The sequence below is a fragment of the Porites lutea genome, chromosome 2 (assembly GCF_958299795.1).
Source record: "Porites lutea chromosome 2, jaPorLute2.1, whole genome shotgun sequence".
NCBI classification, from domain to species: domain Eukaryota; kingdom Metazoa; phylum Cnidaria; class Anthozoa; order Scleractinia; family Poritidae; genus Porites; species Porites lutea.
In genome coordinates, this window is record NC_133202.1 from 25,407,125 (window position 1) to 25,418,930 (window position 11,806).

The 11,806-nt window shown below is 40.1% G+C and overlaps 1 pseudogene; it reads left to right on the plus strand.

The window, feature by feature from the left end:
* Positions 1–368: 368 nt before the first annotated feature.
* On the plus strand, positions 369–3,018 carry LOC140928123 (uncharacterized; annotated as a pseudogene).
* The last annotated feature ends 8,788 nt before the right edge of the window (positions 3,019–11,806 follow it).

The following is an 11,806-nucleotide window of genomic DNA, read 5'->3' on the forward strand; positions in this document are numbered from 1 at the left end:
CAGCCCAGAGAGATGCGGCAACGCAAAGAAAATTTGCAAAGACAGTCAAGGGAGTTACAACAAACTCGCAAAGACAGCACGGGGAGATGCAGCAACGCGAAGGAAACCTTCAAAGGCAGCCGAGGGAGACACAACAACGTAAAGAAAACTCACAAAGACAGTTGAGGGAGATGCAGCAACGTGAAGAAAACTCACAAAGGCACTTGATGTTGATGCAGCAACGTGAAGAAAACTCACAAAGGCAGTTGAGGGAGATGCAGCAACGTGAAGAAAACTCACAAAGGCAGTTGAGGGAGATGCAGCAACGTGAAGAAAACTCACAAAGGCAGTTGATGTTGATGCAGCAACGTGAAGAAAACTCCCAAAGGCAGTTGAGGGAGATGCAGCAACGTGAAGAAAACTCACAAAGGCAGTTGAGGGAGATGCAGCAACGTGAAGAAAACTCACAAAGGCAGTTGAGGGAAATTCAGCAACGTGAAGAAAACTCACAAAGGCAGTTGAGGGAGATGCAGCAACGTGAAGAAAACTCACAAAGGCAGTTGAGGGAGATGCAGCAACGTGAAGAAAACTCACAAAGGCAGCTGAGGGAGATGCGGCAAAACTCACAAAGGCAACTCAGAGAGATGCAGCAACGTGAAGAAAATTTTCAAAGACAGCTGAGGGAAAAAGACCAGGAAGTAAATGAACTAGAGTTAAGTCTTTCATTGGCCCAGCAAACAATAAGTGAACATCGACGACAGGAAACATGTGACTGGGCTATTTCACGTAATGAAATTCAGATGACAGAGAATTGCCTAGGGAGGGGAGGTTGGGGAAGTGTCAATGAAGGTACCTACTGTGGCTGTACTGTGGCAGTGAAGCAAATCCATGACCTGACTTTATCCCGCCATAACAGGCTTTTATTTGAAAGAGAAATGAATATTGCTTCAGCTTGCCGCCATCCCTGTTTGCTACAGTTTATCGGCGCCACAAATGATGAAGGAAGTCCGCTATTTGTGACAGCTCATGGAGAAAAGTTTGCGAGCTTTGTTTGAAGAGCGGCCTCTTTCCGAAACAGAAATACGTGTCATTTCTCTCGATGTGGCTCGTGCTCTTAACTATCTTCATCAGAAGAAACCATCACCAATTATTCACCGGGATATCAGCAGTGCCAATGTGTTTCATGGCGACAAGGTGACCAATGGAGAGGCAAAGTGTCAGATTATGGCACTGCTAATTTCATGCAACAGACCATGACAGTGGCTCCTGGAGCTACGATTTACTGTGCGCCTGAAGCACTTTCGTCAAATCAGACTCCTAAGGTTGGTAATCATTTGTTTCAGATCTGAGTACTGCACGACTATTTGCATTGACAGCGGCAGAATTTGGTGGAATTGGTTTATAATTGATTATTCCAAATCAGTTTGGTACTTGTACAGTTACAGGGTCCTTTAGGCAAAATTTTGTTTCCGCATAAAGAAAGGGAAAAAAGCGGTATTCGCGTGAGGGAGATTTCCAAGTTTTAAAAAAGGAAGATGTTGGTTTGCCTATATCATTGAACCAGGCGTACTCATAAAATCACCTGAGTTGCTAGGATTGAATCGACGTAGTGTTATTTTCACGAGAGCTTGCTTGTCATTAATAAGAACAGAGTGGAGCTAATAACACCAGTATATATCTATATTGTTCTTTTTTAGGTCGACGTTTACAGCTTTGGTGTTTTGTTATGTGAAATGTGTATCGGGGAACTTCCAGATCCTGAAAGGCGTGACGAGCAAGTTGTTGTTATGTCGAACCGCACTTTAAGAGGCCTGGTACGGCGGTGCCTGCAGACAGATCCTGAAGCGAGACCAACCATGCAGGAGATCATCGATGAACTATCAAGAGCTGTGTAACATCGGTTCTGTCAGTTTCGCTGCTGATAGAATGGCCTGGCAATCTATAAAAATGTCTATTACGGAAAGTCAGGTCGAATTGTTTATCCTGACCAGGTAGTTTACAAAAGTATTTCTAGAAAAAAATAACAAAGGTGAAAAATCGTCGTATATCATGAAAAATTGGTGTTTTTGTCAAATCAGTTTTACACTCAGCGATGTGTGTTTATTTCACACCAAAGAGAAAGCGAGGTCTTTATAAAGTTTAGTAATCATGCCCAAAAGCCATACTTTTTATATTTACCATTGTGGCTGATGGCAAATAGATGCTTAGAATTAACCTGAGTAAAAGAAATAAGGCTTGCGACGATATCGCTGAGACGTCATTTTGATATCCTAAGCTTGCTTTTTATACATGTATGATCGTTAGATCAGAAGTTTTTGTTTTTGTAAAGACCAACTGAATATTTGACTAACAACGTGATAACATTGAAAACGTTTTTCTTTATTCTAACATATTATGCTATTGGTTACTAATAGAAAAATATTTTTTACATTAATTCTGACGAAATTTATGCACATAAAATAGAAAATATTAATTGAAGACAAGAGTAGATAATTCGATAATGGCAAGGTTTCGGATATAAAATTAAATCTAGTAGGCCCATTAGGCTTTTTTTTTCAATTAGAGTTCTCTATCCAATAGGCAGCTTACTCAAAGAATAGAATTTGCCCAAATTCAAGTTAGTTACTTATAAAGTAGGTCATACGCATGAAGTAGGCATTGTGTTAAATAGACAATAAAATTATGGAGTGAAGAAACAATTATTTCAGTATATATATGGCTTGTGAAACGTTTTACGACATACGATTGAATTTGGAGAGCAGGTAGAACATTAAGCGATTATAATTAGAGTTTCTTATCCAATAGGTAACTTTTTTGTAGAATAGAATATTTCATTCATACGTTACTCGTAAAGTATATCGGTATATGGCTTATAATAAAACGTTTTAGGTTGTGCGTTTAAATCTGCCTACTAGTAGCCAGCACATTAAACAACTTTAATAAGGGTTTCCTATCCAATAGGTTACTTATAATTGGCAATTATTGAATGGGGCTGAGTACGATGTGAAGAATTATACAGTTCGAGGATGATGACATCTACCGAGGCTGAACTTAATTATTCATTCAAAATAGGGTTACTTATAAAGTTGGTCATACACATGAAAAAGAAACCAGTAACTAATGTTCAATTAATATGGCGGAAGGTTTGGTACAGTAGCGTTTTGAAAAGTTAATTCTATTCTCATCCACCCTCAGTCAGTTTGTGATACACCTGATTGAAAAAGCGTTGTCGCTTGAAACGTATAAACCATGAACGATGGGACCTAATGGATTGATGGGTAGAACTTTATTAGCATTGCAAATTTAAAGTTCTTTTCAGAAATGTTTACATTATCGAAGCTTTTCGCGACGATGCATTCCAGTAAACGTCAAACGGTTTCCAGTTTTCATGGCGAGGATCACGGTGGTTTTTGGCGAGTCTCTGGGCGTGCTTCTGTGTAGAACTAAAAAATCTGGAGAACTAAATTCTCAGAATCGTAATCTCCGGCATGCTGAGAATAAAATAAAGTGATGTTAATTAATGACAGTTTTCATAAATATTTTTTCTATGGGTAAAGTCAACGGTCCGAGACCTTCATGATTAGTGGTGGAAAAACGCTGGTAAGTGAAATTGACCTTTTTATATCAAAAACGAGAAGTCCAAAGACTACTGCAAGGCTGATCAGAACAACATGTATGGTTTTCTTGTAAAAAATATTTCGGCTGGCCATACCAGCCTTCTTCAGTAACATCCGTAAACCTGAACAAGGCTGGTATGGTATGACCAGCCGAAATATTGTGTTATGAAAAAAAAAAATCCACGTTGTTCTGGTCAGCTTTGCAGTAGTCTTTGGAATTCTCGTTCTTGGTTCTCAATATTTTGGCTGATTAGATTAGATCCAACGTTTACAACCAGCAGGATCTTGACTTCGCCCACGGTTTTTGCAGTTATTTTAATTACTTTTTTACATGTATTCCTGACTACTTAATCGACTGCTTTCAGGGAAACTACCAAACACTTAAATTATGTTAAAAAGAAGATTTAATACCCGGCCTTTTAACACAACAGCTTCTTATCATTGTACACAACATGCCCAAAATAGCACCTTTTAAAAAGACAAAGGGAAAACGACTCGAAATAACCATTGTGGAGGGGCTGGTCATCATATCGTAGCTGGGTAAACTTGCAGTTTTTTTGCATCACTCAGGGTGTTCACGACGGAAAGCCGGTATTTTGTGCTTCGATCTTAAAGTTGTTGTTGGGCAGCTTTTATTTATAAAGAGAGGAAAATCCTAACACCTAAAGCTAGCGATAAGAGGTCAATTTCTGATACAGAAAAGATACCGTAAAATTCCGAAAGAAACGGTCCCTCCTAAAACAACGGCTGCCCGAAAGTAACGCTAACTTTTCACCTCCTCATTGAATCCCGAAAGTAACGGGCCCCTCCGAAAGTAGCGACCCTTTGAAGAGGGGGTAAAGGGGTTATTGCGTGATACGTGATTAAGTGTTTTTAATTTTCGTGAAAGGTGAAAATACAAAATCAAAACCCATGAACTGTGACTGGTTTCCTTGACGTGATACGTGAAAAAGTGAAACTGAAAGAGTGAACTGAAAAAGTGGGTCTCTGGAACCTGTTGGGGAGGTGGGGAAGGGGAGGGGGGTGCGAGCGCACCCGTCGCACCCCCTCTCCCTACGAGCCTGGCTTTTGTGAATTATTTTTTTACTTTAGAGGAGTTCATTCTCACAGTTACATCATGGGTAATCATGGCAAGATGGCGGGATATTGAAAGATTTTTATAGGAAGTCAAAGCCAGCTATTTCTTCCTGAATGCATGTATTTGATAGTTTCTCTTTGAAAAGAGTTACTTCCGAGTTCAAGAAACAATACACTTAATCTGAAATTGCAAAGATGTCCGTGATCAGTTTTTAGAAGACCTACATTTTCTGCCATTTTGATACTGTAGAATTACAGAAAATGTATGGGAAAAATCAAGGTTTTCTAAAAACTGATCACAGACTTCTTTTCGTGTCAGTCGAGTCTCAGCAGTCGACAACTACAGTCTATTACTGTACTTCTATTCTGGCTGTCAGCTATCGTGACATCTTACTTCTATTGCTGCTATTACTTCTATTCTGTTACTTCGCCAACAGATCACTGACGGATCATGGCGCGTAGCTGAGGTTTGAGAAGGGGTGTTTGTACTGATACATCCTCGGAGACCCAGGGGCGGTTAGTCGGGCCAGGACCATCCCCGGAGACCCAGGGGCAGTCAGCCGGGCCGAGTTAAGGCCGAGTCAGGCCGGGAGAAAAGGCGCGACGGAAGTTTTCAAGTATGGGCGGAAAAGCTCTTCCGCCCATGCTTGAAAACTTCCGTCGCGCCTTTTCTCCCGGCCTGACTGACTGCCCCTGGGTCTCCGAGGATGGAAAACGTTCGTCGCGCCTTTGCTCCCGCCTGACTGACTGCCCCTGGGTCTCCGAGGATGCAGATCGTCTGGCCTTATAAGTGGTAAGAAACGCTGGTTAGTGAAATGGACTTTTTATATGTATTCTGTGTAATTCAGCTTTAAGGGAAATTAACAAATATTCAAATTATTAAAAAAAAATTAATACCCTGCGTAAAACACACAAGCTTCTTATTATTGTAGACAACATAAGCAAGGAAAAAGCACGTTTTAAAAGACAAAAGGAAAAAAACCTGAAATAACTAGAGGGAAGGGGATGTATGGTTATCGCCTTGTAGCGGAGTAAACTTGTAGTTTGTGGCATCACTCAAGGTGTTCAGGACTGAACACCAATATATTGTGCTTCGATGCTAAAAATAAAAAGAATGTTTGAGAATGGTAAGGGGTCGAATAAAACCATACAGTGGCTGGTCTCCTAGCAGATCCTCTTTTCACATGGCAGTCCACTGAAAGCCCTCACGTTCCCAGTTGGGTGAGTTGGACAGGTGGCTTTCTCAGATTGATCAGTTTGTCTTGCTAAGGGAGGTATTTTACTTTTTAATGGTCAACTAAAAGGGAAAAAGTTTCTCTGGACGGTGTTTTTCTTCTTCTATTTCTTCTTTTTTTGCTTGAATTTTTCAGGCCATTCAGCCTGTATAAAATTTTTTTTTTTTTCTAATCCCTCTCCTTCCTTTCCTGACACAGTGTAAGCTTCACACGAGGATATTTAGCCGGTATTTTTTCTTTCGCTTGCACCGTAGACCATTTTAACCGTGACTTAAGCGAAACGAGCAAACTACAAAAGAGGATACCTGCAAAAAGTAAACCTGCTCTGACAGGTTTAAGAGGATCACTGACCCCAGACGTGACATCACGCGTTTTAGAAATGAAAAGAGAAACTGTGGTTGGCGGGTAAATTCCCCGTCCTAGATTATTCTTCACACCTGTGGGCTGCAGCAGCTTTTTGGTATCTGATCGGTTTTCAGTCACAGAATTTCTTTGGAGTATGACTTCTATGAACCCATTTCTCGTTTCTTGGACCAATGTTTTTTAAAGTTTACCGGTACTTTAAAAAGTTCTCAGTGTTTGAAATATGCAGAGTAGGCGGTGCTATGTCAACTAATCTGTTAACTTTGCTCGAGCGCGAAGCATTTTAAACACATGCAGGAAAAAAGTCACTTTGAATGTGCATTTTGTTGATCTAGTCTGAGTTTTCACAAAATGGTAAATCAAAACAAATGAACGAAATAAAATGAAAAACACCTCAGCGCACAAATCCAGTCCATACCGTCCTTGCGGCGGCTGCGATTTTCAGTAGGATGAGAGCCTGGGGACGAGGTGCACTTCCAATAAACAAAATGGATTGGCTTAGTTGGGTCAGTCAGTTGTGCTATACACAGCTTTGTGTTGTACTTGGTACCGTCTCATTGCGCGGTAAGAAGGATGGAGAAGGAGAGCTACAACTTTGGTATCGTGCGAGGTTCAACGATTGCCGCATTTTATATGCCAGTAGGATAGCGGGGCATGACGAGATGGTATGTGAGTTATTGATGTTTTCCTCTTTCACTTCCAAGAGTGCACTGACAAAATCAGCAAAATCAAAACGTTATCAACAAAGAAGTCGAAATTACATTTCGTCCAATACTGAAAACAAATGGTATTATGTAAGAGTGGACTGATAAAGGGGTTTCGTCCAGGGGTTTAGGAGTAAGAACTAAATTTTATGGATCCATAATTGACCCCGGTATTGAAAGGGTTTTAAATATATAATTTAACAATACAATTATAATAAACTGGTTCAAGACTTCAGAGGTAGTGCATCGTTTTATTACTACAGCTCTGTTTCTTGTGGCCAAAAGATGACCACACTCATCAGGTAATATCAACGATTGACCGTTTGATTACAACAACTGGCAAAAAAGCGGAAATAAGGCTGCTATGAGATATAAAAACAGCGTTATGTCAGGAGTACCCAACGAACATTTTTCGCAAAATTGATTATACGATGTCGTAAACGCTAGCAAAGTGCTTTTACGTCAACCTATGTTAATATTTAACTTTCGCGGGAAAAAAATACCCGCTCTACACTGCTAGCCAGCAAGACTTTCAGAAAATAAAAATCCCAGCCAGTAGTCATGTTTGACGGTTTTTTTTGCCAGCCAGCAAGGTTAAAAAAACAAAACTTACGCAATCCAAGCTAGAGTGAAACGGAATTCGGTGTTTGCCGGCCAGCGGTAGCAGAAGTAAGTTATGAGCCAGCCAGCAAAGTTTCATTTAACACATTGCCAAGAAAAACATGTAAGTCATTAGCAAGATTTGTTTTACGTCAAATTTACATAATATAAAAGAAAAGCGTGTTTAACCTGTTTCACCCTTTTATCTAGTTGTCGTTTTTTTTTTGAGATATAGGGAAAAGATGAGTGTATTTGTTTAGTATATGTTATTCCCTATCTTTAAGTATTAGATAACAATAACATAACAACTAAAGACATCCAGCGGTACTTACAGTTTTGGAATGTGGACTTGAGGAGTAGTCTTGAGTTTTTGCCAGGTAAACGATAAAAAGGAAGATCCTGAACTTTGTCCATAACACAATAAAACGTAAAAAAAGTGATCACCGCAAAGCCTTAAGACCGATGCATTTTTTTCCAACGATAATCGACTGAGGCGAAAAGAATAAACAGCATAACGAGTAAGCTCGATCTACGTGGGGTCTCCTCTGCAAAATCACCCCAGATTCAGTGTAGACACATGCTTATCGCCAGCATTGTATGCCGTGCCTACTGTTACTCCGCAAAAAGTTTACACCAGAACTGATAGAAAGTTTCGAGTAAACAGGCTTTCCGTCGGAAAATTCTAACCGCTACGGCTGAAAACCACGAACCCAAAAAGTAAGGTAACGTTTGCGGTCTTTAACTCGATTTTCAACGTGGGGAGAATGGTTTTCTCTCTCTTCATTTACGAAAACGCCTGACAGCAAACAAGGACCTTTCTGTTGCGGTGTAAAAAAACAATACTGTCCATGTTTTCAAATATGCTATGGCAACAGTTTACTTTTTAAAGCCAGACTGATAACGTGTTCTTGTAGTAACTTTCTCCGCACTAGTACTAGAAGAGCTTGTCATCCTGAGTTTGATCTTACTCACTCATTTTTCTCTAGCCAAAAAGCCATAATGGTATGTCGTCAGACAATCACCACAAAAGTTTCGCAGCAAAAGCCAGTAGTCGTCGGTAGTCAGTCAGGCAATCACCGTAAAAGTTTCAAACCAGAACTGGTGCAAAGTTTCGCAGCAAAAGCCAGTAGTCGTCGGTAGTCAGTCAGGCAATCACCGTAAAATTTTCACACCAGAACTGGTGCAAAGTTTCGCAGCAAAAGCCAGTAGTTGTATGTAAGTCAAGAATGTTTCGTTTTGCAATCAGATAATCACCTATAAAGGCATGTAACCTTATGTCGTGCATGCGATGGTCGTGTGATGTCTACAAGTTATAGAATCGAAGCGCAGTTGAAACAAATGTAAGTAAGATCACACCAAGGAAGGCAAGCTTTTTTTGCTTTGGGTATATTTATTAGAGACACGCGCCAAAGTAAAATACATGCCACAATATCTTTATCAGTTTGCTTGAAGCGACCGTCATAGTAAATTTGCGAACAACAATAGTACTTGAGTTTTAATACAGCTACAGAAAAATTCTTGTAGTTTTTGGCAATAAGATAAGCTTAGGTGAAACCTTCTTCGGTACGTTTAAAAATCGATTTGAAGACGGCAAACGTGACGTAACTGCGTCCTACTGCGTATCTCGCGCATCGCGCTCGCGCATCTTAACAACCCGAAGCACCTTGATGACGCCTTTTTGCGCAGGCTACGGTTGAGTTGTAAGGGCGATTATTTTGTAGAAAGCAATAACTTCATGATAACCAGAAGAAAATAAAAATTCCTGAGAAAAATATTCTGTTCTTCACGACAAATGGTTACAAAAAGAACAACATAGTTGTCTATTAATTTGTTTATTCAATAGTCCAGTTTAAACCCTGCTTGCGGCAATTTTAGGAAAATGTGTAAAAAACTGTTCACATTTGTAATTTTCTTTCATTTTTTGGCAAGAAAATTGTGAACTATTTTTTATTCTTTTTTCTACATTGGCCAAAGAGCCTCTCAAACGCATCCATGGCCGGTAACGCCCGCTGTCAAATTTGAGGTCCTACAGCCGGGAAACATCACCAAAAAAGTGTAATCTGAGTCACTGTGTTCGAAGATATGAATAAATTTACTAACAGAGCTCTTACAATTTATACGATAAAAAGCTTTAAGAGCAAGAAATGCCTCAGCGTCAAAACAGATACTAGTATGAAAGTCAAAGAATGATAGCCGTTCGGGATTTACCCCGCTATACTACAATTTACTACACAGACGGTAGCATTGAAATGCAACGGCACACTTGGATGTTGCCTTTTTTAAAAACAACAGTTACTATAACGGACGCGAAATACGTCAATATACGGGTAGTACAAACGTAAAATCTTCCTACCTTTTCCGATCCTAACAGATACCTGTGCAGTTGCTAAACGCCTTCCAAATGACCATAGATCGAGGAGGTTTCCCGTGCCGGTGAGCACATAATAAAAGAGAAATTGGTTCCAACGGAAATATTCCAGAGCGCGCAAACCTGGACAACATTGCAATCGAGCATACCGAATGAAATCAGTTCTGAGCTCACTCCGCTAAGAGACCAGAGTGTATTATTTATTGGAGAGAGTTTTTGTATTCAATCGTCTCAATATTTGATGGCATTTATGTGCATCAGCGGATGTTCTTAATTCGATACACATTCACGGCAACCTGACAAAGAAACACAACCATTTTGCTTACCTTTTGGCCGCCTTAACATCAGGTTTAAAATAGAACGTAGGAAAGTAGCTGATATGTAGACAGGCAAGCGGTGCTTGACTCAAGTTTGTCATTTTCTCACTACGTGTATCTTTTACAAGGTATTCACAGCAGGACTTTTTGCTTACACACCCAAACAAATTTCCGTTTCCACAGGCAAAAGGTGTCATTTCCACGGCTCGCGTGGGGTGATTTTCACGCGCAGTTACTTGCTTCGCCCGCGCTAATATCCATGTAAAAAATTACAGTGCGATTGCCAGGAGAAAAAATATACCTTTTATCCAGCCAGAACCGGCATAAATTTTTCATATTTTCAGCTAGCGAGGCGCTAATTCATATTTCCCAGCCAGCTAATTAGCCAATGTTTTTTTTTCCAGCTAGCTCAAATTCTGCCTGTAGAGCGGGTATTTTGTCGAGCGGCTTCGTCGGGTACTCCTGATTCATGCAAAGAGAGCCTGGGGTGAGACCAACCATGCAGGAGATAATCGATGAACTGAAGGAATTCGATCCAATTTCTTAATTGTAAAATGAACGGTATGCAATATGATTGAAAATTCGCAGTTTGTAGGAACTTCCTGCTGTTATTCGGGCTCGCAATTTTAAATTACTGGCCTGATTACTCCCTGAATTGTACTCAACTCAGTCTTATTATCATTACTTATTTGTAATTTTTTTAGTCGCGTATTTGTATGAAAGAATACCTAATTACATAACAGTGAGGTATGAATAGTGGAGAATACAATTTACATCCAGACAAAAAGGTAATTGCAGTTAAACAAAGTACGAACTAGGTAGTTGCAAGAAGAATACAATTTAATAACTTAGGTATCAGTATTTGTAGTTAATATCTTAGCGTCAGGATTGGTGGCTATTTGTCCTTTTTGCGAAAGACTTGCTTTTATCTTTTAGTAAATAGGTCGCTGAATAATTGTCTTTTTGAAGATTTAAGATTTTTTCGGAATCGTGCGGTTTTCGAGTGGCACAGCCGTAACCAGGTAATGCAACTGGTAATTGTTTTCTGTATAACTCATACATGCATGTTGATTATATAACTGTAATGCGCATGTCATCGACTTTCCCCTGAGGGGCATGGGGTAGGACTCCTGGCCAACTAGCGGGATTCTAAAATGGGCGGTGCAAAGTTAACAATTTCCCCCAGGGGTGGGGGAATTTGACAAGGCAAAGTCTGCTGGGTCAAGTCCTTCCCAATGAAAAATCCCACTGATATCACCTGAAAACAACTGGCTTTACTTGATTGATTCACTTTGATTTTAATTATACTATTAGTCTGCTTAGCTGACGAAGTTTGTTGCGCACGACTGTTAACCAGGACCACAAAAGCACCCGTGAAATGAATTTGGCTATAAAGCGGCAAGAAGAATGGGGGAATTCCTTGGTCGCGAACTCACGGTCGGGCAATGTGATCCCGCCAGCGACGCTTTCTTCAGTAGGAACAAGGACAGTAGTGTTTACTTTAACAAGTGATATTCAGACTACAGATCAAAGCAATGCGCGTTCC